The 27232-nt window shown below is 41.3% G+C and overlaps 1 protein-coding gene across 6 annotated transcripts in view; it reads right to left on the reverse strand.

Moving 5' to 3' along the window:
* Scn3a (sodium voltage-gated channel alpha subunit 3) overlaps positions 1-26785 on the reverse strand; it is a 110754-nt gene extending 83969 nt beyond the window's left edge. For all 6 annotated transcript variants that reach the window (XM_076569578.1, XM_006977167.4, XM_015996004.3 and 3 more), the window contains exons 1-2: positions 26559-26785; positions 6564-6757 (exon numbers count right to left, since the gene is read on the reverse strand). The gene's annotated coding sequence lies outside the window, so the exon portion shown is untranslated. The remainder of the gene's footprint in view (positions 1-6563; positions 6758-26558) is intronic.
* Positions 26786-27232: the final 447 nt, after the last annotated feature.

Below are 27232 nucleotides of genomic sequence, written 5' to 3' on the forward strand. Positions count from 1 at the left end.
TTCCAGTGTGGAAATCTCTCAATAATCTCCATGGTTCATTCTGATTTGTATAAAATGATATGGAGCAAGATGCTACTACAAAAATCATAAGTATTTACTTTCAAAGAAATAAGTTATGTTCTTATTGGCTTACAAGGGGCCATAGTGAAGAATTTGATTGCTGGTCAAAATGAAGTACAAATATCTATGAAATTCTCAGACAGATGTCTGAGCCCTGAGACATATCGGTCCCTGTTCTCAGCTTTTCCCTGACTTGGGGAATTAGAGCGTGGCCAATACTGGAACTGGCTTCCATATTCAGTGATCCCAGGATCCTCTATCTTCTCTTACCACTTTGCTGTATAGTAAAGTCCCACTGATTTTCAGTTCTCATTAAAATTTTTTCCACTACTTTTTAGTTCATTGAGAGCTTATTATACAGAATTCTTACATACATTTATATCCATATGAGAACAGATATTTAAATTTTAATTTTTATTGAAGCATTGATGTGAAGTATATATTATTAATGAATATATGTGCATTATTATTTATGAAAATAATCCAGTTTAATGTACCATGTTGTCTCCAGAACTATCTTTTCAGGGGCACAAAAGATACAATAAATCTAAGGAGATGAGCCTCTTGATTAAAAAGCAAAGAACCTGTATGTGGGTACATATGAGCAAAGCAAATATATACCTCTGCCAGTTAATACAAAGATGTCATTCATTGTTTCTTATTGTAGAACTGGATCACAGAATTTGATACCTATAAGGAACCCTTGGACTATGTATTTAAGAAATATTTATCTCAGGAATAATGTGTACCAGAAACTTTCCATGGACTGGCCCTTTCTTAGAGGAGATAGCAAACCAGTGCATGATACAGATGCTAACAGATGTTAATACTGATAATTAAAATACAATCACATACAACCGGTTATCTGACGTTCATAAATCGGATCAATTTATTCTGACTGACTAGGCAAGGGAGGGAGAGATATGGTTCATAAAATTTTCCTGAGGAAGTGATAGGTTTTGTAGGCTAAACAGGATTTGACAGGTGATTGATTGTAGTGTGGTGGCAGTTTGGAAAGAGTTGGCTGGAAGATGCATCACAAGAGACACCGAGCATGGCTGTATGTGTGCATGCATGTGGACAAAGACAAAACTAGCATGGAGAGTTTGGTAAGAACTCTCAGCACCTTATTAAGGCTAACACTGACCTGCATAAAAAAGAAACTGATATGAGATCAACCGGTAAGGTTTAGGCAGGATGTAGTACACCAAGGGTCTTGAACAGCATGCTCAGATAAGCACTGATGTTGAGGGACACAATCAACTTGAAGATTAGCAAGTCAGAGGCAGTATTATGGGTGGACAGGCAGGGAAAGATCTCAGAGCAATGGTCTCTACATGATTGAGTTTCAGGAGCCCTTCATATCCCTTTACTTGCATATCTACAACAAGACAATTCTAGGGAACTATCTATTCCTTTCTAGGGAACTATGATTCTTTTTCTCTGGTATCATATCAAGGTTCTACGAATGGTAATTCATTACACTGGAATCAGAAATGGTATCCACAAACTTCTGATCAATCTTGTCTTTGGAATGTAACTTTTACAGAATTATGCATGTCTCTATGCCTTCATAAATGAATCTCTTGGAGGATATCAGCACACTGTTAGACATATCTCCCAAATTTTGATGAATTTCATCATATGACATCCCCAAAGCACATTCCTTAATGTTGCCAATGATTACATGAGAAAAGCCATAATGTACTCGGGGTTGTCATGCTCCCAGTGGCAGGTGAGAACTTTCCAAAATTCTAATTCCCCTTGAGAGCTCCAGTTCAACACTAACAACAAATGCTGTCATTTGCTTTTCCTGAGTGACAGGCTTTCTTTCTCATTTTGTTCGTTCTTGAGAAGATATGTGCCTAATACCCAAGTCTGAGTATCATTGTTGGCCAGTTATCCTTTCAAATGAAAATGGTGTTCCATGACACATACACATGAGACAGAGACAGAGATAGACAGATAGACAGAGACACAGACAGACAGACACAGACATGGAGAGACAGAAAGAGTAGAGCAGATGAGTTTGGCTCCTGACTCCTATAATTGCCCTGGTCTCTTTCTAGAAACAACCAGGCAGCTTTAGTGTCCAGCAGAAACACTTTGGGTATTTCTTCCATTTCATCATATAGAACATTAAAAATGTGGCTTCTTTGGGGTTGAGATTTACTGCATCACCGGGAGCTTCTTACGTGATCTGACGTTTTCTTTTCTTACTGACAGTATGTGGCAGTGAAGCACCATGGGCAGCACAGGTCAGTGTCATTTCCTCCATGCCTGCTGAGGCAGCCACCGAACCCCTGCAACTATGGGATCATCAGTGCAAATGATAGACCATGACGGAGGCAAATGGGATCATGATATCATGACGGAAATGGCATAGACTTCACAGTCTTCCCCACAAAGGGTCTTAAAGACCTCTTGCCATGTCTTTAGCAGTAGTACTCCAGCCGGAAGCAGTTAGTGAGGCGGGAGGAAGAGGGTCCGACTGCAGCCCTATGCGAGCAGGCAAGGGTTTAATGATAGTAGATGGACTCCAGCTACTCTGCTGTATTAGAACAGATTGTCATCCTTTCTAGTCTCTACGTCCCTCCACTCTATAATAAAGAGAATTACAGCCAGGACAGCGCATACTTCCTAAGCTTAATGTGACATCTACATATGAAAATCCACCTACAGGGTGAGCACAGAGGCCTACAGAAGAGGAGTAAGCTACTCAGGTGGCAAGAAAACCCATAGCCAAAGTGTCTATTTCAGGCACAATTATAGGACACTGAAAACCAGTGAGCTTTTATGGCTGATTTGAGGCAAAGAACAAAGCTTGTGAGCTGCATCTCACGCCCAGGTCTCTGGAGTAAGCCCCAGCTGACAGCAAGCCGGTAGAGCAGCACAAGATGTTTGTAAGGCAAGATAATAAATTCTGTTCAGCACCTATTGAGTTTGAGGTGCCTGGGGGACATCTGGTATGTAATTAAAATACGTGTCTGAGATGCAGAAAAGATGCTGAGCTGAGAAAATGTTGTTTCAGGGGCAGAGAACTCTTATGACATCATTTAGGAGCAATGTGAAAAGATGAAAAAGCAGATTTCGTATGACTGCCAGTCTTGAAGGAGGGGACATAGAGGGTATCAGGCAATGAGGTCAGAGTGGTTATCTAAACACCAGAAGAGAAACTTCCAAGATGTTAATTAGAGGCCGTGTGTTGGATCCAGCTGAAATATTAGCTGAAATATTTGCCTCAAGAAAAAGTAAGAAATGGACCCAATATTACCTCCTGAAATGGCCACAGGCAAACACACATATTGATTGCTTTGAGACAAAAAAATCTACATATTCTATTTTTTTGTTGAATTAGTTTTTTTCATTATTGTTGCCATATTGAATCCAGCTATTTTACAACTGGGTTTTAAAGACCTAAGTTGTATATAAATAACTACAGAAAAATTAATTTGAACAATTCAATTTTGTTTCCCATATCACTAAGCTGTGATTTTATCATAAGCTTATGAATGTCTGCAAGATCAACCAATACCATGGGCCTAAACTCTGCTAGTTGATAACGAATCAGAATCTGAGAAAAATAACACAGTGAACGTTAGGGACATGCTGTGGGACTATCAAGGCAAAACACACATCTCCCTGAATCTCCGTGAGTATCTCTCTTTGCCTTTTTTTTTTTTTATGATGATGCATGCTACAGACAAAATCGATTAGTTCTGGTCTGTTATGTCAGAAGGCTGTAAATTTACCATCTTCAAGGATGGAAAATTGCTCTATGTCCCATAACTCAAAATATTCCCCCAGCCCAAAAAAAAAAATTCACAATGTATTTTTATGTACTTGATGATGAATGAGTTACTAGGAAAGTCTGGGCCTGTTGCCAAAGAAAACGTGTGCTATGTTCTTGGTATCAACAAAAGGGATTATTATAGGAAAGGCAGAGTCTAAAAGATAAGATGAACCAATTAAATATTCACTGATAAAGAAAACTTTGTTTTTGTGGTACTGAGGATTTACCCCAACCTTATTCGACCTAGGCAACACTCTACCCAAACTATATCCTCCTCAACCTGAAGAAGAGGTTTTGCTTCTATGTGCGTGTGTGCCTGCATGTGTACTTGTGTGTGTATGCAAGTGCATGTGTGTATGTGAGTATGCACTTGTGTGTGTGATTGTGTGTGCTGCACGTGCCTGCCTGTCTGCTGGGGATTGAATCTGGACTCATAGGTAATAGACAAGTTAAGCAAATGTTTGATCACTGGATAATACCTACACCTCCTCTTTCCAACAGAACTTTCACGTAGAACTAATGGCTGTCCTATACTTACTGAAGTAAGTTAGTTAGCACTATGTCTGTTATTATTATAAAAAAAAAACCAGCATAATGTTTTATTGAGTATATACATTGAGCATTTGACACTGTATCAATAACTACTAGATATCCACAAGGTGGGGTTACATACTGCATTCCATATTTCAAAAGAGCTTTGAAATAATATCTGGCTGTTATGACTTCCTAGCCAGATGGCTTTGAGATTAAATGATAATAACAGAACTCCGTTAAGTGATTTCTATATTTGATACTCCCAAGTAATTTATGCCTGTGAACTTATTTACTCATATTGCAAATTTATCATGCTGATTACAGTCTTACCCTATTGATATCATTTTTATTCTTATTTTACAGATCAATAAATGTAGGTTCATGTCAGCTATATAACTTGTCTAAATTCCAAAGTTAGTAAGCTGAACAACCAATATTCAAAATCTAGACAGTTCAGACAAAAAGCCATATTTCTAAGACTATGGAATGACCAGATTCCTAATTTATATTTGTACCATGAAAGTAGGATGCCAGTCATCTCACTAGGGGATTGCTATGTGTGGAATCTGCATCGTAAATAGATCGGCTTCACCTAAGAGACTGAGAACTTTAACCCCAACTGGGTAAGTAGGAAACACACAAGCATCAATGATAAACATTAGACACATATGTAATAGATACATGATAAAAAAAATAGCCACATATGTAAACAACATGTTCACATATATTCAGGGGACTTCTAAGCTGTCTGAAATCAAATTATAGCCCTAGGATTGCTCCTCTAGGTCATGTGTCTTTCAGTGTCTAATCGAGGATGCTGGCACCTCTATCAGCCTGAATAAATTCATCAAGAAAGTAATTCCACAGCAAGGGTACCACACCATTGTCGAGTACAAAAGCAATCCTGACTTTCTTTTACTAATGCTCATCACTATCTAATGAAAAATGTGTGCTTGTCAACATGTGATGCTATTTATTTATTTCCCGTTTAACAAGTGGATTTATTATTGTCTTTTTCTCCCATGGACTCATATCATGGGGGAAAAACTTGTCAGAGGTGAAAGCCCAGGTTCAACTCTGTCTTTGGAACAATCATCTAGGACATAATAATTAGCTCACAGAGGCTGATGTTTGCTGTGACTTTGTCCTCATCTGATCACTTATAAGCCGAGGAGACAAGAGCCAACTAATGACAACAATTAAGCCAACCTTGTTATACAGGAATCACCATTACTGGCTTTAATAGCTCTTGACATGTCTTGCTGAATGTTTGCAAACTGAAGTGGGTTTTCTGTGAGTCCCAGTGTGCCCTCCACCCTGGATACCTCCTCCAAGCTCTTTTGCAATCAGTGCTTAAGGAAGTGATATGTGACCCCATTCTGGCCAATGCCATGCCAGGAAGGTTTGTCAGAGGGCGGTCTGTTAGAGCTTATGCTGGTTAGAAAAGGAGTGAGGGAAAGGCAGAGTCTCTGTCTTGCACCTTTTTTTTTTTTTTTTTTTACATCAGAGGAGTATCCATAGCACTCGCTCAGGCAACTTCCAACCACAGCGGCTGCCACTCTGAGGGCAGAGCTGACACAGTGAGTGTGGCCGATCCCAGAGACATGTTTCCCCTTGGGCTCTTGATGGACGGCTCAGCTCTTGGACCCGAAGAACCTCTGCACTGCTTGTTATGTCCAATAAACATCCCTCCTGACTCCAATCCGTTCAGACAGTTTTCCTAGTTAGTTGCTGCTGATACACCAAATAAACAAGTACTCGCTGGGCAGTTCAAAACCTTAGCCAGTCCAGAAGCCAGCTCTCGTCTGAATGTCCTCTATCCGGTAGAAACAGGTGAGCTATGGGTCTAATTACCAAATAAACATAATAAAATTTAAAGTAAACACAATCCCAGGCAATTTATAAAATGCACAAAACGAATGTCCCTCTTAAAAGAAAAAGAAATAGAGCTGGGTTAATTTCCCTTTCTGGCTTTTGGCATCATTCCATGCCCCAAGGCCATCCCTGCCAGGCCTCATCCATTTGTTTATCTTTTTGGAGAAACGCACTAATGGGGGAAGGGAGGGCACCTTTCTGCCTTCTTTATGTCTGAGTACAGCTGTCCTCAGTACAGCAACAGAAATTTCAGTTTGCTTTTCACAAACACGAAGTTACTCTAAAGGAGTAGGTTAGGTACCTTTGAGAATCACAGCATCTCTGTTTGGAAAAGCTCCAGGCCCCTTCTGGGAATTAGCTCATTTGTTCTTACAATATCCCTAGAAGGGATTTTGTGTTTTTTCTGCAGTAAGTCACTCCTCCACGAATCCTTGACAGATAGGTCATCGCTGACTAACTCCGGTGTGCTTGACTTCAGCTTTCTCGCTCCATAATCTGTGTGAGAAGAGAACACAGTGAGGTTAGCTGGGCTATGCTGGCCACTCACCGTGTGCTGGTGCTCTGGCTCTGGGGCCTGGTTCCCCGGCTTGGTTTACCTGCGGCTTTAGATCAGAAAAGCACCTTGATGCAAAGCAGGCCCTTTGATCCTGTTAGACAACATGCCCTGGCGATGCTCTAGTGAGCAGGGCCAGGAACACGCTGCCAGGAACCCAGGGCGAGGGTGGGACTCTCTTCTCCAGCTGCTCTGGTTCATTCAGTCTTTCTAGGGACATGCTGGCACATGGAGGCATCTGTCAGACCTGCTACTTCCTTGTCCCTTCGACCCTTCTGTGTCTTCCTCTTTGCTAAGAGATTCTAATTCCTGTTCTAGCTGATCTCACTTTTCCTCCCCGTCTGAGAAGTTGTTTAACTGACTCATTAAGATAAGACAGACCTCATTCAATGGCTTCTCAAAGTAACCGTTAGACGAGCATGTTACACCAGAGCACTATAGTAACCTAAACTATCTGATGTCACTCTCTACTGTGGACGGCTTATCTCAGGCTAACTCAATAAACACGATGTCACAGGACAAGGGAAGCTAGTCTAACATCAGAAGCTGATATTTAAAACAATACGTACTTCAATTCGCATGGACAATGTTCACAAAATCAAGAAATCCTCATTTCCCATTTTCTGGCAAAAATTAAACCCTTGTTTTAAAATTTCATAACATCTATTAAAATTTCTGTCTCCAGATGAACTCTCTCCAAAGTCACCAATCTTCTGTCCTGTCCTGTCACCAGACACAGAACATTATTAAACCCTGTCAGTGTCTTTCAGTGATTGAAAGTCACTCTAGCCAGGACTGAAAATGCCTTTGTGGCCTGGCCTGTGCCTTCCTCTCCAGCCTCCTACAGTGTAGCTTTCCAGTCTCAGGGTGTGTAAAGTCATGTGTTCACCTCACCAATCCAGCTGTTCATTTCTTACATGTAAATGAAGATTGCATCCAGAAGTGTTTTTTTAGAATGGGATTTTAAATTAGCATCTCTATGTATGTTCATACATAAGTATACACATACCCACATCTATGAATTTATGTAAAGTGGTTTTTCACAAAAGCTAGACATTTTTAATAGTATTGGTTGCATTAATAGTATCACAGATATTATGTTTTTCAATAATACCCATGCGCTGTAGACCAGATCTGGAGTATCCACCAAAGATGGACTGATGGAAAGCTTGGTCCCTAGCCCACGGGGCCATTGGACAGGGTCTACTAGGAGGAACTTCTGTTACCAGGATCATAGCTTTGAAGAAGATATTGGGACCCTGATTTTTCCTCTTCCTGTCTCTATTTCTGGCCATCATGAGGTGAAGAAGCCTTTGTTCCAGAATTTGGACATGGTGAACATGCTACGCAAACATGGACTCCAGAAACAAGAGCCAAAATTAAAGATGTGATCTTTTAAATCCATTTTCTCAGGTATCATGTCCAAGTGTCAGAAGCATGATGTGTCCTATCATATGGCAGCATGCGTACTCGGACTTAAGCATTACACTAAAATCACAGTCATCCAATAATTGCCAATGTTTTCTACTTCCCAGACACACTCCTGCTGAACATGGCTCCCCTTGCCTGCACAGCTCATAAGTTAATTCGATTTTAAATACCCTGGCCTTCAGCTTGACAGAGAATGAGAATGACTTCAAATGACTTCAAAACATCAATGAAGTCATATTTCTTAAACATTCGAGAGGCTGTCACCGGGGAAGTGGTGGAGGTGGGGTGTGAGTTGAAGAGGAGAGATGAGTCTCAGCAGCCCCCCAGCCCAGAAGGCTCTAATTCACCTGCAGCCTCTCTTTCCCCCCACCCGCAGGAAACCGTATTTACAAACAGGAGGAAATACAGCTGATAGTTTAGGCTTCGAGTAGGAGGACCATTTTTCCAATTGCATGTACCCACTGGAAAGAGTAGCGATTTCTGCATGTGCCTCCCACTCCAATCTGCATTGTCTCTTTTTTCTTTCTTTCTTTCTTTTTTTTTAAAATATTTTAAGCCAGGGTCTCATGTAACCCAGACTGTTTCAAACTCACTTTGTAGCTAAATCTGACTCAGAACTCCAGATCCCCCACTTCTTGACTTCTTCAATTCTGTGACAATAGCACCTGTGACCATGCTTGTCTCTTTTTACTTCTTGAGACAAAATATCACTCAATTACCACATCAGCCTAGCTTTAAAGTCATTGTGTAGCCCAGGCTGCCTTTGGACTAGTGATCTGGTCTCAGCCTCCCATGTGTTTGGATTACAGGCCTGTACCACCAACCTGATTACATTGTCTCTCAATGTGACTTCTATCTCACTTATCTTTAAAAGTGAGCTGTGCTTTACAGGTTGATGGTGACATTATATTCGACACCTTAAAGCAGTTCTGAACGGCAGCATAAGAATTACTTAGGCTGATTTTTATTTCTTTAAAACATGTGCACATGTGCCCATGTGCACATACAAGAGGATGCTAGCCACAAAGACACACGTGGAAGTGAGGCCAACACACAGGAGCCAGTGCTCTTCTGCCGTGTGGATCTTGGTTCAAATGCAGGCAGTCAGGCTCCGTGCCTCTTACCTGCTGACTCATATTACCAGCTCCATTGAGCTACTTCCCAGCCTCTGATTTCATTTATTATTTTGTGATTTGGAGTGGTTTGCCTGCATGTATATCTGTATACTATGAGCATGCTGTGCCCCCTGAAGGGAGAAAGGGCGTCTGATCCACAGTGAACAGAGGTACCACCGGCTGTGAGCTGCCATGTGGGTTCTGGGGATTGAACCTGGGTCCTCTGGAAGAGCAGCCAATGCTCTGTGTCATTGAGCCATTGTTCCAGCTTCTAGGCTACTTTTAAAAAAATTTAATTCCTGTTTAAATTAGAAAATAATTTTCATACAATATATTTTGATCATATTCTTACCCCTCCCACCTCCTCCCAGATCCTCTCCATTTCTCTACCCACACAACTTCATGCTCTCTCTCTCTCTCTCTCTCTCTCTCTCTCTCTCTCTCTCTCTCTCTCTCCTCTCTCTCTCTCTCTCTCTCTCTCTCTTTTCCTCCCCTCCCTCCATTCCTCCCTCCCTCCCTCTCTTTCTCTCTCCCACCCTTTGATACAGATGTCCAGAGGTAAGCTGGGGTCAGGCAGGATCCAAGTTTCTGCAATTTTAAACAAATGCTCTAGGTACATTTGGAATAGAAACACAGGCATTAATTTGAGAAAGGAAAGTAGGAAGGAAGAGGTAGTGACTATGAGGAATGTGATACGTGTTCTGTATGTAATAAAGGCTGGAATCCAGCTCCAATTCACCCAGCAGCCAAGGAAACAGGGATGTACCACGGCTCTCAAGGTTTATTTATTTATTTATTTATTATTTATTTATTAGCGGAAACAAAACAAACAATTCCCAAAAGTTGTGGGTAAAAAGACAAACTTGTTCTAAGAACTAAGCTGGAGAGATGAAAGTTTGCTTAGCACTCACCCTAAGAAACAACACGCAATGGACCCAATAGGTACCCAAAGTTAATTTAGCAGAGGCTCCTCTAAGACTTAATCACGTCTATTGGATGAAATGACTTCAGTACAGCGGACTTCATTTAGAAATTGATGCAGCGGTTCTTAAGTATTGCTCTCGTGTGAGCGAGGCTGTGCGGTGAACTGAGAGAGCCTTCCTAAATGGTGAGCCTACCTTTGAGGCAGTCTTATTAGAATTTCAGCACTCTAGACTCTCTGGGGAGAGACCTCATAGCATAAAATGAAGAAATAGTTGCTCAAAGAACATGATGGGGATTTTACCCTGAAACTGGCCAATAATCCTAGGACCTATTTACTATAAATTTATTTTTCTTAACCAATTCTTATTTTTACATTTGGTCACTAACATCAAGAATTAAATTTTCTGGAAGGTTGAGTTTTTTTACTCCCTTCCGCGTAATTTGGTGGCTTATTAAACTTTTAGTATGTGCTAATTCCCAGAGTTTTGTGGTTTCGGGTGCACATGTCTGTGCGCTTACTCACATATGTGAGCAGGTACGTGTAGAGAGTGAGTGAAGTCCTGTGGGGTCATGGATGGTTTGATGTGGGCATGGCCACGTCAAGGACCTCAGTGCCTCAGACCCATGAGAAATGGCAAAGTCCTCCCTGGGTGAGGCTCAGTGAGATGGCAAAGTCTCCCTCTCGTCCATGTGCAGACGGTGGCAGGGTGTGCAGCAATGGCCACCTTCGCTTTCTTACCCCGCTCTTTACTGCCTGAAGACTGCTCACCTATGGAAGGCTGCTCCTGAGATTAGCTAAGGCTGCCTCCTTGTTCAACTGTAAGTAACAACTGTGCGTCCCTGTATATCTGCATGTAATGGCCCCCTCCTTATTCAGCTGTATGTAACAACCCTGCATCCCTGTTTATCTGTATGTAATTGCCCTTCTTGTTCAGCTGTATGAAATAAACACATGGAGCTTCCGGGGGTACTGCAGCTTCTCCATGAGAGAGCCCAGCTTACCTGATCCCAGCTTTTCTATGTGTTCATGCATTTTTTCCCCCTTTTCTCACCCCCTCACCTCCCCAGTGAGGTCTATTCCTGAAGTCATGCAGAGTGCAGCAGCTCACCATATAATTTTTAAAGACAGGATCTCCTAGTGAACCTAGAGCTCAAAGCAAATTGGCTAGACTGGCTGGCCACCTGCTTCTGGGAATCCGTCCGTCTCTCTTCCTACTCCAGGTCTTGAACACTGGACTTACACACAAGCCCTGCTCTGCCCAGCTTCTTAGGTGGGTGCTGGGATCCAAACTCAGGCCCTCATGCTTGCACAGCAAGAACTTTACCCGCTAAGCTGTCTCCCCAGACTCCCTCCCTGTGTTTTAATATTTTTATTTTTACCGGAGGTTTATTGATTTTACTATATTTCTACCTCCTTGCTTTGTCCTTTAGTTTGGGCCATTCATGCTATTTTCTTTACTTTCAACACACTGTATCTTCCTTTGTATTTACAACGTAATACTGCTTCAGAGCTTTCCAGTTCAAAATCAGTCCTGCAACTCAGTGGCCCGGAAAACCTTGCCTCCTCTGTACTTTGTGCAGGGACTGAGGCGGCTCAAAGCTGCTCACAATGGACTCCAGGGCAGTGTTTGAGTGAGGAAGGGACAATCCTGTTCTACTTCTGTAGCTAGGTAACAGCCCCACCTACACCTGCTCAGTTGATTTTGAAACTTGAGGTCTTTATCAAGATGGAGGCTTTAAATGGCCAAATGACTGAGATGGCAGGAAGTGAAATACTGAGCAGTTGCCGAGGAAACCAGCCACGCATCCAGCCTCAGTGTCCCCTCCATTCGCCTTGGAGCAAATTTGACTCCCTTCAAGGTGGTCCGAGGTCACTTAAAAGCTGAAGTTTCTTTTAGTTCTATAGAATTCCATTTACTGCTTTGCTCTCAGCATGCTATAGTCAGGAGATTCACAGCTAAATGTACATTTTAGAAGAGCAGCTCATTAACCCATGAGTCCTAACTTGTGGTACATCATGTACATATTTAAAATATTTTCCCTGTCCTATACTTTCTATTGAATGTGATCTAGAAAACAACATCAACAACAAAACACCAAACAAACAAACAAAAATCCCATTAACAACAACAATAAAAACCATCAGTTTATATCATGATTCAAAGAAGTGAGATATAATAATTAAAAAAAACAAACACATCTAAGTATTTCCTTTAAAAGTTTTATTCATTTTTTGCTGGACAGTGATGGCATACGCCTTTAACCCCAGCACATGGGAGGAAGAGGCAGGTAAATGTCTGAGTTCGAGGCCAGCCTGGTCTCCAAAGCGAGTTCCAGGAAAGGCGCAAAGCTACACAGAGAAACCCTGTCTTGAAAAACCAAAAAAAAAAAAAAAAGTTTTATTCATTTTTGCTGGACAGTGGTGGCATATGCCTTTAACCCCAGCACTTGGGAGGAAGAGACAGGTAAATGTCTGAGTTCAAGGCCAGCCTGGTCTACAGAGAAAGTTCCAGAAAAAAAAAAAAAGTTTACTCATTCTTAAGCATGAATCTACACTTCTTGTGAATAGCTCATGTTTTTTCTAGAGCATTATCCTTAATTTTAAATCCAAAAATAAATATCAAATACTGAATTTATCAATAAAACAACTTCGGATTGAAAAGGATCTTTTGGGCCATGTAGCTTATAACAGAGCCCTTGAGACACAGCATCAGAATCACTTAGAGGCTTCTTGTTAAAACGTGGCTTTCCCAGCCCCACCCCAAGGCTGCTGCAGCAACTGGGCTGGGTGAGGCCTGCTTTGCATTTCTGACAAGCACAGAAATGCTGATGACACTGTTGGTCAGAAGCCACGAGCACCATGACAGTGCCCAGTTTATTGAATCAGTATAAGAGAGGAAACAGAGCAGAGCACAGGAACCACGGTGGGGAAGCAGGGAAAAGAGAGAAACGAAGCCCCCACCCACATGTAAGGAATCCAAATCTGGGCAGGGGCCACCGTGTTGTTTTGAGAAATGATCTCATATAGCCCAGGCTTGTTTCTAGTTTACCTTGTACACTTGATTCTCCTGCCTCCTCTCCGCAAGTATTGTGGTTACAGACAGGCATCAACAAAGCCAGCAATATTTTGCTTTTATTGTTTAAAGATAGAAGCACACCCACCACACACACACACACACACACACACACACACACACACACACACACACACACACAAAATGTTCTATGCATATATGTAATATGTCTCTCATTTTAATGACTTCTCAGAAATGACAATCAGAGCTTCCTCTGGCTCATTTATCTACTTAATGTCCCGCAGTGTGATTCCACTGAACCTGGAGCCTTGAACTGATTGATGGCAGTGCTTCACGGAAGCCACCGATGGCTTTCTGTCTCCCTGCCTCCAGCCTGATTGCCATACAGCCTATTTTAGTCCCACCAGCCAGAGTGATCTTGGGAGAAGGGAAATTTAATCACATCATTCTTCTGCACAGAACCCTACAGCAGCTGTGTAGAAAATGTTTGAAGCCCTCGCGTTGCCTGCAAACGGGCTTCTGGCTGTCCTTCATACCTGGAAGCATACAGGCTGTGTTTCCCTGAATCCTTGCTTCTCCCTTAGGAAGCTGAAAAACCTAGAACTTACTTCACATGCTGTTCAGGGTTTGCCTTGTTAAAGAGACCTGCTCATCCCTCAGTTCCCACCCTCTCCACAGGCCCTGTCCTCTGAGCATGTGCTACATCCCTTATTTGCAGTGCCTCTTGAGATGGCATGTAGTTCTCACAAGAGCTGGACTATTTGCCCAGTATGGGGAACCACTCCATTCACCACCCAGCCAATGGTTTTGGAACAGTGCATGGCATAGGCTAAGTGCTCAATACATTTTTATTTGAATTGCTGAATATTTTAAGTTCTTTACTCAAAACATTTCATGGCGCTGCATTTAGAGTTAGTATTAGGAAATTCACCCCACACTTTTGAAAGTCCTTTTTCCTATGTTTCAGACACTGTATGACAACCACACCAGAAAAAAGGAAATGCGTATTGAAGTAGAGTAAGTTAAGTAAATAAAGTAGTTCATCCACCCATTAGGATGAAAAACAGGAAGAGCACTCATGACAATAACAAGGCCCTGCCTTCCAAGTACAGTATGTTCTCATCATGGAGTCCTCTTCAATCCAGATCAAACACGCATTGTAATCCTGTGGACCCCAAAGAAAACCCCGAAACTCTGCCACGTTTACTAGATTCTCTTCACAATAAAGCAACCTGAGGAGTGAACGCTTCCCTGTAAGTTCAGTGAACTTTTCTTGGGAAAAATGACCAGCTACTCTGAAAACATTAACCCATCTACTTCACCAGTAAAAGTGGTCTACTTCCCCTCCCTCCCCCCCCCCAAAGCTTCTGGAGTCTGGTTGGGGGTTCTAATACGCTCATTCTGCTTGGTTCGAGTCCTGCCTTGGGGGACATTGCACACCGATTCCAAATCAGAAGTCACCCCTGCCTTCTTCAGGCCTCTCAAAGTACACTCATGTTGTGTTTGAATTACACAGTAATTAAAGCACCATCTCCCGTTTTCTTGGGGGTGCCTTTCTTCATTTGCTGGGAGATTCCTTGAGGAGAATGCTCAGTGATTGCTCGCTATAACCAGAAAACTGTTCAGTGAATATCCACAGAATACCATTGCTTAATTTGAATTCTGAAAATGTCTGTTTAACATAAATCCACTGATCCCATAAAAGGACTCAGCACTGGAATTGTGGTGCCAAATTTTGAAATAATAATAATAATATATTGAGTATGCGACCTTAAATAAAACATATCATCCGTAAAAATTATTTTGACTTCTGTAGCTGAAGTTTTCTCTGGTCCTGCCCAGCCCCACAGACCCTGCAGCCGCTTATAAAATAATAACTCAGAAGCTTATATTAATTAAAATTGCTCAGCCATTATCTCAGGCTTATTATTGACTAGCTCTTACACTTAAATTAACCCATAATTCTTTTTATGTTTAGCCTAACATTGCTTGGTACCTTTCCTCAATTCTGCCTTCACATCTTGCTTCCTCTTTGTCTGGTTGGCAACTCCTGACTCAACCTTCCTCTTCCCAGAGCTCCCCTCTCTGTTTATCCCGCCTATACTTCTTGCCTGGCTACTGCCAATTAGCATTTTATTTATCAACCAATGGGAACAATACATTCACAGCATGTAGAACACCATCACCCATCAGACTCTTCTTCCTTTTTCAATGTTTATGTTAGCATCTAGAAAACTTAAAGGCAGATGTGTGGGCCTTGTTCTAGTTCTACTGGATAAATGCCTGCCTTGTGAGGAGATTTCTCCTGCTCCATCAGCCTCCTGCAAACTTCTGTCCATCCCATGTTCCTGAGCTAAGTGCTCATGAAACACAAAATGCATTACTTCAGAACGCGCTCCTTCCTGTTCTAAGGAGTTTGAGGAGGGAGGGCATTTCTCTCTGGATTGACAGTTTTCTCTTTCCTTCAGTCAGCTTGTTGTTTTTGTCCTTAGGGCATAAGATTTTCATAAGAAGAAATACCGGAGTGCGCAAAATGACTTTGCCCTGAGCAAGCACGCTGGGTGCGAGTGCAGTGGAGCAAAACCCACATTTAAATCTGAGTCCAACAGAATTATGGGAAGCTTTCTGTTTTCAAACACATTGGCAACACCGAGAATGAAAAGTAAACAACAGGCTCAGAAAAATGGCCAGTCCTCGATCCCTCCGCAACATCAGCCATCTTGACAGCCCTGTGGGTCGCCCTTAGCTGCGTTTCTTCTGCTCCTCGCTGGTACTGTGTGCTTTAGGCAGTTTCTTTCCAGGCAAACACAGACTGTTTACTGACTGTAATCAAAATGACAGCACACTGTTTTCACAACCGAGTGCTGGGAGTCGATTGCCTTTTCCACTTGGCAACCTGAGGACACTTTGGATCTGGGATCTCGGGGTACAACTTGCTTGTGTCCCTTCAAGATGGCGATGCTGGCCACTCAGGCCCCACTTTGAGGTTTACAATGTAGAAGATGCGGGGGCGGGGGAGTTATCTACTCCCAAGTGGCGAGGCTTTGATCATTTCCTTCAGATCAGTGCAAGTGGCAAACCCTGCTGGGGGATGGGATGATTTGAGAAGTTCTGAATTGTGTGCTGTGTGATCCTCCATCAGCCCATGGCCAAGCACATGAGGAGGCATTCTCTGACAAGAATGTCCTGAGAGTAGATGGCTCTCACATCCCAGGGCCAGGTCACCTAGTGATGGTACACAGAAGGCCATGCAGCATGACAGAGTGGGTAACTTAACTCATGGCCTTCAGAAACGAGACTTAAGAAGGAGATCATGGGGGCGGGGCATATATAGGTTGTAAGTCAAGCAACCTGTGTTCTAGACTGACTATTCTCTGCTCCCACTTGCTAGGGTATATAATGAGGACTCAAAATTTCAGATCTTTAGTGTCTATACCCCAAGAAGAAGGAAGAGAGAGAAAATTGGTTTTAATTTGGACGACCCCTTTTCCCTGTGAAAATTCTAGGTCTGTGTTCATCACTTCTGAAATTAGAGATGGTGAATATAGCATTACCTGGTGTTCTCAACAAAGGTCACTGGATCCTGCTGCAAAAATTTTCCTGAGACAAGAGTGCTCTAGCTAGTAGAAGGTGTGTGTGTGTGTGTGTGTGTGTGTGTGTGTGTGTGTGTGTGTGTGTGTCCTGGTTTTGAGATAATTTTAGTGAACTGGGCACTTGCCAAGGTCCTTTCTATTGTTACTTACATCTGCTCGTTGGTGAATAAATACTATGAAAGCCTTTTAGAAAACATAATTTTGAATCCTTTCTAGAGGTAAACATTGAATATCTGCCTATTCAATTCTGTACACATGGTTTTTCATGAAATTATGTTCTCAAATCCTCTTCTCAGGAATTCTATACAAATGATAGTTTAAAAAAAAACCTACAAAACATTAAGTCTGCTTTTCGGTGAAATATTGCTAGTCACTTGGTTAAATCCCCTTAAAAGATAACCCTTTGAACTAAAGAAAATGTAAAAATGCGATATCTTTGCAAGGATCAGAATTCAGGACCAAGAGAGTCTGCAACTTTTTTTCTTGTCATTGGGCATAACAGTGGCACTAAAATAGAGCAAAGAGACTGTGCGCATTGGCCTGATTTAGGTGTGGATGATGCCACTTACTGCAGTGGGAAGCCAGAGAGGAAGGGCTCCGCATGTAAAGACCAAAGAGATGCTGGGCATCTTTTGCAGACAAAGAAGAGCCATTATGCCACAGGTAAGTGAGATTTTGTCTTAGATAGAATTACAATAGCAAAGTGCTCCAAGGACATTAGATGGTCTCTCTATCTTCACCCTTCTCAAAACAAAGAACCCAGTAAGTAAGAAGTTGGTTGGAGCAGGCAGGAAGCATAGGGGGAACTTTAGAAGAGCAGAAATGTAAGTAGATATTTTACCATGTGCCAGGTATCCCATCAAGGATGTGGGTGATTCAGAATTCTGATTGAATTCTGAATGGGACACTGTGGTCACTCACTCTCCAAGTGCCCACCCTACTCCACATTTTAAAAATTCATAGGTTCTTTCTTACAGCTATTTCAGGTTTTAATTGATTGGAAAGTGTGGAAAGTTCCCACATCAAGTGTCCCTTCCTGCATCTTAAATATTTAGTGTTCAGGGTTTTTAATCAGAAAGAAAATGAGAAAATAATCAGTAATAATTTCTTTGTGCATAAAACTTCCCAGATAGCTTTCTTGTGTGAAGTTGACTTTTTTTCTTTCTCATTAGATTGATATTCTCTAACACCAGTATCACTACTGTGCATGTAAGAAAATGCACATTACATTGACTTAAAATTGCTCTGGCATGTCAAGTAAACACCATATCTAACAGGTGCATGGGAGGTAGCCCTAGTTTTCCCGGTGATATGTCTTGACTTTTCTATGTTAATTTGCATGAATAGCCACATCATGATTTGTATATGCTCTACTACTTTCCATTGGCTCCTGAACTTTCTTTTTCAAAATGTACAAATGATACTGAATAGAAAGTTGAAACGCTCCCCTCATCCAAATCAAATGCATTCCTATAGCTGACACCACGTTGGTAGAGGGGAATGGGCACATCAAAAATAAGTGAATTTTCTACACTGTCAACTAACTAGTTTAAGGTGGCCCTTCTTTGGTCTTTCATTATTATTAATACCTCACTGATTTAATATTTGTAGTTTCACTATGGGTTATGTGTAACAGAAAGATACATCTTTTAAAGTAAGTAATCTAGTCCCAGTGTGCGAATCCAAGTACTGTGCCAGAGACTTCCATCATAAATTGGACTTTGAACATGGTAATGGGTTCCCTGCACTTCTCATAGAAACACCAATTACCTGCGTTGAAGGATAGATAGTCTCAAGCTAAGATTCAGTGACTTTCTCTCTATGCTGGTCAGTAACTTGATGAACAGAAGGTTAGGGGATGGATATGTAGCCCCATTAAGGAGTAGTGTTGAGTGATGAGGACCCAAGTATGAGAAAGGGCAGCACATAAACTGCTCTAAAGAGCAGAGAGTGCGTGCTCTCCCCTCGGAGCAGACTGTGACAACCAACACAGAAAAGCACCTAAGGTGTTAACCAGGAAGTGTCTCTTTAAGGAGCTGAAAAGCTGACTCACCTGAAGAATGGAATACCCTTTTAGAAATACAGTTAATTATTAACCTACTTAGCGATTATATCAATTCCCTTCCTTCTCAAAAACACCACTTTCTGGAGGAAAAAAAAACAAACATTTAACCAAGTGTTTTGGCTTCAACTTTTTTTTTATTGTTCTACAGAACCTTTCTTCTAAACCTTCCAAGAATTACAGTTTCAAAACATTGAAAATCAATGCATCTCATTGTAAGCTGGATGACTTGGGTATTTGAAAGTGGTCAACAGAGCCACTCCTTTCTGATTATTTCAGACTTAATTCTCAAGACAGGGATTCACAAAGAACAGAATAACAAGGCTGGGGGGATTGTGGTCAAGTGAGTTGAAGTTCACTGATGGCTACTGTCCAGTGTGTGCAACGGTCTATGCAGCTGTTTCATAAAACTTTTAATAACCAGAACTTAGGTGAGGTCAACTTCCAGAGGTAAGGGTAAGAACTTACCTGTCTGAACTAAATATCAACTCACTTAGTTCCTTTATTTCCTTTATAGGGATGGATATAAGTGCATTGTTTGTTATTCTCTTAGTTATCTCTAGTGTCTTTAGGTAACACATACCCAGTCATCTAAGCATTGGAAAGCCATGGCTTTCAGCTCTCTTTAAGTTCTCTCAAGCCACACTTTTTTATTTGCTTTACTTTACTTTCCCTGCCTTCTTTTAGCTAACTGATGTTAAAAATGTGGCTGTGTATTTCAAACATGTTTTCAGGGCTTTTAAACATACCTTGAAACCTACACTTGACCCGGGAAAATCCAATCAAATTGGCCAAAGGAGCAGGCAAGCATTGCCCTTGCAGTTACCCATCTGGCGTGTTCACAGCTGTGGGCTGGGATGAGCCAGCCCCTGGTACCCAGCATGTTTCTGTATCTTTTTCCTTTTAGTTACTTCTTGTCGACTTTTCAACTAATGAGGTTTCACAAATCTGTATTTATTGCTTTCTTTCTTACTTTTCATTTACTGGCTAGGTTCTCATTCTAAAGACATGTATTGTAATCCAATATTACTCAGGCTGTGTGAGAGTATACATAATGATTGCAAATTCTACTTTTGTTTCTTCCTCCAATACTGATTTGATTTATATCAGTTTTTGTGTACATATATGTAAAGATGGTGGTAGAGCCTGTTGGGAGCTGATGATACAGAAGGACTGAAGGATTTCTTGGGCTGGAATGGAGTTAAGTGGTAGAGCACATGCCTAGTATGTGGGAGACATTAGATTCAATAATTCTAGTATTACAGAGAGAGAGAGAGAGAGAGAGAGAGAGAGAGAGAGAGAGAGAGAGAGAGAGAGAGAGAGAGAGGAGGGATTTACCTTAACTAAATAGTTACTAACATATTAATTAACTAATTGGTAACATTAAAGTTGCTTTTAGGACTTTGAGACTATCATTTAGGACGTGTATACATACAATCAGTGACATTGCAAAATTCGCAGCTAAAAGGTGTGTGCATTCCCTATACATAAAGCTTTAAAAGATACAACTCAATAGCTTCAGCACAGAGTAGAAATGGGTGTATTGTAGGGAACCAACTAGCCCACCAGGAGCAAGATGTAAACAGCATGGGAAGCATTAACAGCAACAGCAACAGCAAAGGTGGTCACGACTCTAATTAAAGTGATAAGGCACTAGAAATGTCAGTGGGAAAAGCAGAGACCCAGGAGGGATTTGAAATGAAAGAGCTGGTGCAATAGTGGGCAGCAGGCCAGGGCTGCAGCTGCCCATGAGGAGTCTGAGTGCCAACATGGCAGTGCTTCCACATAGGGTCAGTCGGCTCCTTCTCTATCAGGCTTGTTTGGTCTCTGGCAACAACACTGGTTGGACTGGGGAAAGGGATGACACATAGAATGACCAGATTCTTCCTGTAGGTGTTTTCTGCTGACTGGGTCTTCTATCATAAGTAAATTGAAGTTGATACCCATATGGAGAGAGGAATTCTCTTAAAAACTCTGGCTTTTTTTTTTTTTTTTTTTTTTTTTTTGCTTTTCAGAGAAACCACTCAATCCAACAGTCCCCTAACTAGGACATGGCACTCTCTCCTTCTAGAATGGCTTGACAGGAACTTCCTGGATCCTTAGTCTCATCGTAAACAGCCTCACTAATTCCTCAAACCCACTTTGTCTGTACATAAGTCTGTGTCCCTTTCCTTGGGCTTCATCTGCTAAGGTCATTCCCACCATGGTCTCCTAGAATACCTGGGAACATCTTAAGTTAGACAGAAGACATTCCATAGAAGTAATTGTCACACACAGACATCAAGAAGTCAAATAATAAATAAATAAATAAATAAATAAATAAATAAATAAATAAACAACAAGTGACCAGTTCTCAGACAGAGGCTTAAGCCCACAACATGTGTACCGTTGAACCTTTTGCAAGAACATGCCAGTCACAATGCCACTTAGTAACAAGAATTGTGATTTAATTAATTACTCCAACCCAAACTCTTGGGAAAGTAAAAGTACAAAATGTTCTGCATAACTCAAGAATAAAGTATATTCTGACTACCAGGAGATTAAAATTCCCCAAAGGGAACTTCTTGGCAGAAAAATGGCCCAAGTTATTTAAAGAGTGACTTCCCATCCTTGAATTCACCCACTGACTAAAACAATATTAAATCACTCTTTAATTATGTAGGGACCATCATTTCTCTTACTTTGCTCCAGCGTGGAACTTGATCACATGGAGGGCTTCCTGCATGGAATCTCAAAAAGGGCAAAAGTCTAACTCAATTATTATAAAAATAAGAGAGACTTTTAAAGGGATTTTTGAACTTTGGCAATCCCTGAAGATGCCCAAATACAGTCACATACATGTTTATCTGTACTCATTTTAATATTTCCTTTTAATTGTTCTTTATTCATACATTTTGGGCAAAATTTTCTTTCTATAATTTTCTTTAACTTCAAATCCAGAGTGAAAGAGATGAGGACCTAAAAAAATAATCTATCAATAGTTGGCACATTGAAACTTATGTGTCCAGTTGAGTAGGTATTCACATTAAATTTTGGAGAATTCTACTGAGGTTATAATATATAATGACATATTCAGATAAAAACTCAAACTTCAGAGACCCAGACAGCCAAAGCAGATGTGGCAGTGAGGAAGAGAACTTTTATTATTGTTGCACAGTTAACAAGGTGGAAATCAGTATTTTTTTGCCCTGAACTTGGTGGCTACCATTTGTTACATCCCATTAAAGTGAAAAACTGAGGAATGTGCTAACTCCACCCCAAAGTGAAACATATTGTCAGGTAAAGGTGACCTGTGAAAGTTGCCGATCAAATTGAGGTGCCAGATTCAGTAACAGCAGTTCTAACTCTTTTCCTTTCCCAAGTTTCTGAATACACACACGGATAGGAATTCGGATGCCTTGTTGCATACTGGCTGCCTGTGAAAAGTGTCCATGGGACAACATTCAAATAGGGGTAAAAGCAAATTTGAATTAAAGTTAATAAAATAGAACCTAAAAGTAGTGGAATTAACTGTTTCTGATTTAAATTGTATTTCAGGAGCAGGTGGGCAACTGACCCTCATTGTTTTGTAGAACAAATAAAACAACCAAGTATACCAGTGCAGAAATGGAAGAATATATTTTTAGATGACAAGTGAGACATTGTCACCGAATAAGTTCACAAAGTTTCTATGCATGAAAGATAACAAGAAATAGTCATGTGTACAGCCACTCAGCCAATATCTCATCATATGCTCATTTCGTTGGAAGAAAAAAAAATACATCATTACTTACTTGCATTTACAGATGGTTTCAGATAAACTTCACCCTGCAATTAAGGACTCACAGGAGCTAGGAAGGAGCTGGAGCCAAGAGAAATGACTAGCTACAGCAAGCTCAGTGCGTGTCCTGCTGAGAAATCTTACCCTCCAGTTGCTAAGCCTCCCCGCTCTCGGCCATCGGCTCTGTGCTATCCTGAGTCCATTAAGTCATCCTGGCTGCCATGAAGATGGAGCTGACAGCCCAGTTACTGGAGTCAGTTTAAAGAGGCCCAGGGTGGTTGAAGGAAAGGATTAGGAGGCCTGGGGTGCTGAAAGGTCACCCTAGCTCTAGCTCCCAGAGATCCCCGTAGCACACAGCTGTCAGGAGTACGACGCTGCACTTAGAGAGTCTTTGGGGAGAAGCAGGCCTTCATAGCCTGTCAACAATTTCATCAGGCACATTTTGCCTCCCCACCTTTCACTGTATCCCTAACAGGATTTAAGCCCAGAGAGTTTGTGACTCAGTTATGACCCAGGACGTTTCTGAGGTTTAGATGCTGTAATCTGATTATCATAGGATTATAGAAATTACTTGTTTTTAAAATGTGATTTCTCACAAAACATAGATTGCCTGTGTGGGTCCTCCCAGAGGCCTCTTGTCTGAAAGGCAAGTCCTATTAAGGTAAAATGAAATAAAGTCCTTGGATTTGATTTTGCCAAAAACATGAAAGAAAACAAACAAATAAACACAATGCAGTCCATAATGACACCCAGGGACAGGAAGAAGCATCCTCTAGAAGCTCCAGGAACTCTCCAGAAAGTGCCTTGGATGTCACCACTAACTCACAATGTCATAGTTAACACATCTGTCCTGCTGATGTTCAGCCAAGGCCCTCTTCCACTTGACAGTTACCCACTGCTAAGCTACAGAATTCCTTGTGGTTTCATCCCACTTCCTGTGGCAGTAGAAGGTATTTCATCACTGGCACTAATAATAGCAATGATACCTGTTCCTCTCTGTGGGTGTTGGGGTGGCAGATTCGAGAGGAAGGTGCAGAAGAGGCAATCACATCCTAACATCCGCCCTAAGCCCTGAACAGAACCTATTTCATTTCCTCCGTTTTCTAAGTAGGGTTCATTGTGGTTGACATATTGTGCACCCCAATAAACTTATCTGGGGATCAGAGAACAGAACAGCCACTATATTAAACATAGAGATTAGGCAGTAGTAGCACACGCCTTTAATCCTAACATTCTAGAGGCAGAGATCCATCTGGATCTCTGGGAGTTCAAGGCCACACTGGAAATAGCCAGGCATGGTGGCACACATCTTTAATCCCAGGACTTGAGATCTCATGTCTTTGCTTGGGAAAGACACATGCCTTTTAATCCCAGAAAGTAATGGCAGGAAACAGAAAGTAAATAAAGCATGAAGACCAGAAACTATAGGTTTTTTAAGCTTTTAGGCTTTTGAGCAGCAGTTCAGCTGAGATCCATTCGGGTGAGGACTCAAAGGCCTTCTGTCTGAGGAAACACAATCAGCTGTGGAGTTGGCGAGGTGAGGTTGGCTGTGGCTTCTTTCTGCTTCTCTGATCTTTCAGAATTTACCCCAATACCTGGCTCTGTGTATTTCATTTATAAGACCGTTTAGCAATTCATGTTACAGCTTATCCTTGTTTTCCTGACAATGCAATAGAGTCTCCAGAAGTTAAATTACTTTTTTTAGGAAACAGTGGAGCTGTTTCTGCCTGCCGGGCTCTTCACCACTTCTCCATTCACTACTCGTTGGTGTTTCTACCAAAGAAGGAACTGGCCAACGACCACGAAAATGTCTCCACCTCTCTGTTTCTCTCCCCTCATTCTTAGAGAATCATTGTCATACATGAGTTGGGGGAGCCAGGGAGAAGTCTGAATGAATTAGAATTGGTCTTTGACTTCACTTCCCAACTATGACAGGCAGGAGAAATGCGCTTCTGCAGTAGCTGGTGTCCTTTTGGAATCTACAGAGCTCTTAAGTGGTAGAACCTAAACCATGCCCCCCTTTCCAGCAGAGAGCTGAACCTACTTGAATCTACTACATGAAAAAAAAATTAATATGTGTCTGGATCTTGAAAATGAAATCACCATTACATTTTTGTAAAGAAGGAAATACTCTAATTGCTTTAGATGGAATGTAATCAAAACGTTTCATTTCTGAAGACTTCCAAGAGCATATTTTGCAAGGTGAAGAGATGTGTGCACATGGGCTTTTCACATTATGACCATATGTATAGAAGAGTAACTAAGGGAGATGAGCAACTAGAGAAATGAGCAACTAAGGAACCATTGAAACTTTCCAAACAAAACAAAAAGGTAACATTCAGGGTCCAAATATAAACATCCATTCATAAATATAAACCAGTCCAATCAAGCAGCTCTGGCATTTACAAAGAACAAAGTTACTCACACATCCAGTCACCTGCAGAAAGCATGGTGTGTACTGTACAATACATCTGAGCCAATTAACATTTATTTCTGGAAACCCTCTCCAAGAGAACACTTTTCTTTATGTCCTATAGTTGGAGTTCTTCTGAAATACACAAGACCAGGGCTTTCCTCTGAGGCAGACACTATTTTGAAATGTTTTAAGGGGGAGTATTATTGCCACTCAACATAAATTACTAAGCGAGATCCCTTGGTTTGTTCACCACATGATGAGGAAACATACTTCAGGTACCTCCACGTCTGTTTTTAAGGCCCTTTGTTTGGTACAGACCAAAGCCTGGGTTGAAATCACAGGTCTTTATTTCTCACAGGGTACATGCTATTCAGAACAGATTGGATGAAATATTTCCATGCAGATTCTCACAAACACTAATGCCTTCATCTTTGTCCTCATAAGGGACATTGCACTCCCCATTGTGTGTGTATACATACATACACAACATGTACATGTAAAGCTGTCTAATCTTAAAAACTTGTCTTTCAACTATTGACTGTGGGTTTTCTGGTAATGTGGTCATGGTGTGATCACTAACTAAATGAAACATTATGAGCATGGTGTGAAATATTTTAGTGACAACCACAGACTACACAATGGAAATTATTCTCATTTAGTCTCAAACGGGTTTTCCAGGTGATTGGTAGTAATAGGACAAATAGCAAAAGCCAATCATAAAATGTTCCAGGAAAAAAAAATAAACCTACCCATCTATCCAGCTTATGGGACACAAAAAGGTACCAGAACAGGGCGTTGTGGAATATGCAGGAATCTTTGGATCATTTCATCTTTAAGAAACCCTATGTATTTTAACGTTGCTCTTGGCAATCCCCCTCCCTCTAGGCTGCCAGATTTCGAAGAAAAATGATAATGTCTAAATAGCCAAACACCTCTGTATTGTAACTGCCTGCATACATGGCCACTCCAAAGCTGCTGAATAAAAAAACCAAGACACAGGAAAGATAGTTCAGATTTCACTACACATTCATGATTTAAAGGTGCCGGACGTGCTGAACACTTAAATAGGTGGTGTATGGTCGTGAAATCCAGTAGCTTGGCATTAAGTCTAACCAAACAGATGTTCTCTCAATACAATGAACCCCAAACATCTGCTTGTTTCACACACACACTCCTTAATCCCTAGTCTGTATTGTAAGTCACCATTTCCAGACAGAATCTCTGTTTCCTTTGAAAAAAATAAAGGAATAGTAAGCAGTTTACAAATCAAATGATGCCTTTAGTTCTAATAATTTACATTTAAACATTGGGCTAAAATATGGCAGCATGAAGAAGGATTTTAAAATGAAAAGAAGATCTGGCAGCTAGATTCTGCGGTGCAAATAATGAAATGTTTTGTCAGCTTACCTGATGGAGAGCCTTAGGAATCACAGCTCAACAAAGGCCAGCATCCAAGATGGTTAGAAGGGAGCGTGCCACCCCCTGCAGCTCTTCAGATTTGGACCAGGGATTTGCAAATTCAATTTTTTTTCTTGCTTTCTCTGTGGACATGAAAACAAAGGGACCTTTCCAGAATCCTCTCTGCTTATGCCTCCGCTTCCTGTTCTGAGATTCACTCTATGGTACCCAACATATATCAGAAAACGGCCCTGGAAGGCGGAAAAAAAAAAAAAAAAAAAAAAGCTGGCAGCACCCAACGTGTTACCGCCATCTACTGGCAGACACACGCAATTGCGCAAACGACAAAACATTCCTATTATTCCCCATCTCTTTGGAAGGCAGGAGGTAAACCTGTGTGGAAACATTATGAATCACGAAAGGTCCCCACGGTGACAGCAGTGAGGTGGTGGAAGCGAGGGTAACCTAGCTACCATGCGAGTGTGGCGACGCTTTATTTTTTCTAAATTTCTAGTTGTTTGATTAGAAATCATAAGTGTTTTAAAACCTAGAAAGTTTTGTTCAAAATTAGCTTCTTCGGTTATCTAATATGTTATACACAGGTTTTCAGAAAGCCTTCGCTAAGTCCGCTCTTTTGAGATTTTTTTTTCCAAGGTGGAGTATCTGGCGTCTTAGAGAACAGT

Source organism: Peromyscus maniculatus, chromosome 4 (genome assembly GCF_049852395.1).
Source record: "Peromyscus maniculatus bairdii isolate BWxNUB_F1_BW_parent chromosome 4, HU_Pman_BW_mat_3.1, whole genome shotgun sequence".
NCBI lineage: Eukaryota > Metazoa > Chordata > Mammalia > Rodentia > Cricetidae > Peromyscus > Peromyscus maniculatus.